This window comes from Lygodium microphyllum, chromosome 28, assembly GCF_053477565.2.
Source record: "Lygodium microphyllum isolate KBCC chromosome 28, Lygodium_microphyllum_v1.1.10, whole genome shotgun sequence".
Classification (NCBI taxonomy): domain Eukaryota; kingdom Viridiplantae; phylum Streptophyta; class Polypodiopsida; order Schizaeales; family Lygodiaceae; genus Lygodium; species Lygodium microphyllum.
Window position 1 is genome coordinate 60,872,716 of NC_141162.1, and position 4,885 is coordinate 60,877,600.

The following is a 4,885-nucleotide window of genomic DNA, read 5'->3' on the forward strand; positions in this document are numbered from 1 at the left end:
CTGTAACTTCACACATAGGAGTTGAAGAACAGTGAGAATGGGAATTGTAACTACTCATTAGGACATCATCTTAGCTTGCTGGGAAAGAGCCAAATACTCAAGGCACTGAGTAGGGTCTGGTACAGACGAGGCATTGTTCACAACTGCTTGCTGGCATAGCTGTCCACATATCACTCCACCAACTGAGCAGGCTGGCCCTGCATGCAAGCTGCTCTTCGTTGCAGCATCTGTCCGCATGGCCATACTACTTTTCAAGAAGACTCAGGTGCTTCCAAATACTTGTAGCAACAGCAATCTACTGAAAAGATTGGAACACTGCGAGGCTGCTCTTTTCTAAGAGGGAAATCTTCTTCAAGGCAGCTGTCCTGCGAGATGCTTGTGGCATATGCCTGTTGTTCTGCGTCAATACTTCTCTTCTTTTCTTGAAGGCTGCTGCGCTGGGAGATGCTTTTATCATATGCCTGTTGTTCTGCACCACAGGCGACACCGGATGCAATCGGCAATGCACTTCCGAGTAGATGTGATATTGTCTGCAGAATCACAGATTCAAACACGAGAGACCCGGTTGACTTCTGTCTGTGTCTCTTCAACATTTTGAGCAGTCTTGGCTGATGTCTCCATAAATATCAATCCATTCTCCTTTGCAAATTGTTCACCTTCTTCAGTGCTCACTACTCGCCTATGATCAAGATCACACTTGTTGCCAATCAGTATGATGGTCATGTTCGAATTAGCATGATTACGAGCATCCTCTAACCAACTTGACAAATGGTTGAATGTTTCCCGCCTTGTAATATCATACACCAGTAAAGAACCAGCAGCTCCACGATAATACGACCTTGTGATAGATCGGAACGATTCTTGCCCCGCTGTATCCCAAATTTGAAGCTTGGCAGGCTTGTTGTCTATGGTAATCATGCGAGCACCAAATTTGACACCGATGATAAGATCATGGACGGGCTGGAAACGCTTATCTGTGAACTGCAAAAGGAGGCAAGACTTGCCCACCCTGTGTCTCCGATGATAATGTATTTGAAGAGGTAAGCGTAAGACATGGTGGAAGGGGAGGATTGTAAGGGTGCCTCTGAGTACGTGTTGGGCCTCTCTCTCTCTCTCCCCCAGAAAGCGAAAAGGAAGGGCCCCCCCATTCCCATTCAGGCGCAGCCCGCCATTTTTGCCCTTTTCAAAAATATCCTCCTCCCTGAATAGACTAGCTTTATTTTCATTAGAACTTCTTGCCTTTTGGATCACTAGAGAACATGTGCTTCACATGTCTTTAGGTGTTAGTAAAGATTAGGGTGTTGACAATACATATCATCCCATTATTCCACATATCTCAGTCCAGAGAATTCTCATAGCTTAGACTTGCTTGGGGCTGTGCAGAGGGCAGTACCAGGAACACAACCTCCTAGAACAATAATAGAGATGCATCACCATGATAATTCACCAATACAACCCAGCCCTCTCTTACAGTGTCAATGAGCTTGCATACACCATGATCTTTGCCTCAGCTCTTGCCTCACGCACACAATAAAAATTAGCCCTGTTTACAAGAGGAGAAGATTTAGGAGTCCATTCCTAACGATTTCTTGGATCCAAAGTGCAGGAAATATATACATTGGCTGCAGATTACTAAAATGCATCACACAAACAATAAATCACACGCAGAAATTGACACAAATGCACAACAAAAATAGAGGTGTTCACGGCTCAGATGCGCAGCAACACGACAACGTTCTCAGGGAGTTGGAGTCTGTAAGCATTGGGCCCTAACACTTGAGGATTCTATAGGGTCTGCAATACCTTAGACTTAGTTTCTTGAACTCTCCCATTGATAAGGAACTCTTCTTGGGTTGTACACGAATAAAGACCATACCTCCTTCTATGAAGATTCGCTCTTGTCTATTTAGATCCACATAGGATTTTTGCCTATCCTTGGTGGCTCTAATATCTTGTTTGATGGCCTTAACCTGCTCATCCATCTCCTCAAGAATTTTTTTGGAAGCTTCTACCCTCAAGGCAGGATCTGAAAAATTCAATGGAGTATGGCAATCATGCCCATACAATTCTTGAAAAGGTGTCATTTGAATGCGGTTGGTAAGAAGCATTATAGGCGAACTCTACCAATGGTAGATATTGGATCCATTTCTTGGGTTTGAGACATCAATATGCCCTAAGAATGTCTTCAATGACTTGGTTGAGTCTCTCCGTTTGGCCATCAATCTGAGGGTGATAGGCTGTACTGAAACAGAGCTGAGTCCCAATGGCCTCAAATATCCCTCTCCAGAAATGAGATGTGAAGAGGGAATCACATCCTCCTAGGCAACCCATGGAGTTTGAATATCTCCTTGATGAATAATCTAGCAATATCTGAAGCTTTATAGTTTTTCTTGACTTGAATGAGGTGTGCAACCTTAATGATCATGCCTACTATGACCATAATTGAGTTGTATCCTCCTTGGACTGAAGGTAATCCAACAAAAAAGTCCATGCTGATAAATTCCCACTCCATCTCTTGGGGAATGTCAAGAGGTTGCAACTTCCCAGGCATCTTGACATGTTCTGCTTTAATGCATTGGCAGGACAAATATTCCGTGACATATTTGAGCACATCTCCCTTAAGCCTTTTCCAATGGTAGCTCTTCCTGACCATGTTAAGGGTCTTGACATATTCAGGATGGCCTAAAAAGGGGGAATCATGTGCTTCCCAAAGTATTCTCTGTTTGAACTTCCTGCTTGAGGGTATGCACAGCCTTGTCCTAAAGTAGATAAGTTCCTCATTGATAGAAAATTATTGATATTTGACCTTAATTTTGGGGTTTTGGTCCTTCCCTAAGATCTCCTTCATCGCCTTTAGATATTCTGGGTCATGGCTAGCTTCCTCGTTTGCTAATTTAAGGATAGGGTTGATGGGTATTGATACCATAATTGCCAATGATTTTTCCATCGAGGGTTCCTCCATAATAAGAGAGTTGAGGAACACTTTGCGACTTAAGGCATCAGCAACTACATTCTCCTTGCCAGGTCGATACCCGATCTCAAAATCATATTCCTGCAGAATCTCAATCCAACATTGTTCCCTCATATTGAGGTCAGTGTGGGTGAAGATCCATTTAAGGCTCTTATGGTCTATGACTAAAGAGAACTTGTTACCAAGCAAATAGTGTCGCAAAATATTGAAAGCATGAATACTTGCTAATAGCTCCAAGTCATGGGTAGCATAATTCCTTTCATGGTTCTTTAGCTTCCTCTAAGAATATGCTATAGGGTGACCTCCTTGCATTAGTACATAGCCCAGTGCAAGTAAATTGGCATTCGTGACAACTTCAAATTCCTTGCTCAAGTTAGGGAGCTTTAGAATCGGCGCTCTCACTAAGCTATGATTGAGTTGATCAAAACTTGATTTTTAAGTGGGTGTCCATGCTATGGCAACCTGCTTCTTCAACAAATTTATAAGGGGAGCTACAATTAAGGCGTAGCCCTTAATGAATATCCTGTACCAACCTGTTAATCCAAGAATGCTAGACACTCCTTTAACAGTAGTTGGTGGAGGCCACTCTGTGGTCCTCTCTAAGGTCCTCTGACTGGATTTGTCACAGTTTGAACTTCAAGAGCTTCTCTCTCTCAACTGGTCATCCACCCTAATTGCTTCATCAAAGACCCTAGCTAACACATCTCGCTGCAAGGCTAGAGTTACTCGCTAGAGCCTTGTGCAACTCCTTGCTCTGCGGATTCCATTTATGAACATGGTGGAGATAGCTCTTTCATTTGGTTGCTCATTCGTAGAGATTCTCTTGAAGAGACTACGCACATGTGTAATAATTTCGATTTCTAAAAACCACATTCTTCATATGAACCTCCTCTTAGGAGGGCAAAAGGATAAATTTTGGAAATAATGGCAGTTTTTTTAATTATTATTCCCCTATCCCCCAGTCGACTATCATGCTGGAGAAGAGGGGAATAGGAAGGGAAATTAAGCTCCTTGTTGGAGCTCACAGAAGGGTGAATCCCATGCATTGAGCCGCGTGGGGGCAGGAAGGTCCCCTCTCCTCAACTATAAATGCATGTGAGGGGAGTAGGAGGATAGGGCACGAGAAAAAAAAAATCGTGAATTACAGCCGCAATAGGCTGTCGAAATCGTGTGAGGGAAGAAGCTGAGAGCCGTGAGGTTGAGGGTCATGAGGGAGTGATCAGGCGTGGAGAAGGAGGAAGTCGTCGCATCTCTGCTGAAGGCCACCGTGGAGTGGAGCTGACAAAAACGCCGTCGCTGAAATCATTCAGCCACTTGCCGCTTGCAACGACATCAATTAGCTCTCCCTTTGTCCACGTGGAGCATACAAGCCTCCCACAAGCTTAGAAGCTTCTCAGAAGCTTCCAAGGGGGGGCTCTCTAAGCCCCCCTTCTTGTGGGTTTCTATAAGGCCCCTCTTCAAAGTGGGTTTAATAACCCCCGCTCCCCAAGATTTAAACCCCATTCCCATGGATTTCTCCCCTCCCCCACAAAAAATCCCTCTAGAAGGTCTTTTACACCCCTTGCCCCTTTGTTTTTCAATCCGCTAAAGTCCATTTAGTAACCCCTTTCCTGTGGAGTCCTATCCGAGGCCTTTAAAAAGGTTTATTAAGACCTTTTTCCTCCTTAGATTTCCCACAAGCTCCCAATAGCCGGAGTGCTAAACCCCTTCCCGTGGGCCTTCCCTATTGCTCTCTCAAGCGGGTTCTTGTTACCCGGGATCTTTGAAAATCCCCTTCTAATTGCCTTCACAAAGCAAATCTTTTACACCCCTTCTTCCTTGAAGTTTAAGAAGGAATCTTATAAAGCCTTCTAAAGCCGGTTCCAAAAGACGGAGAAATTAATTAAGGAGACTGAATCAGAAAGGAAGTTTTGT

General features: G+C 44.0%; 1 pseudogene; it reads right to left on the reverse strand.

Annotated features, from left to right (window-relative positions):
• Positions 1–546: 546 nt before the first annotated feature.
• On the reverse strand, positions 547–1,055 carry LOC148011517 (ras-related protein RABB1c pseudogene; annotated as a pseudogene).
• Positions 1,056–4,885: the final 3,830 nt, after the last annotated feature.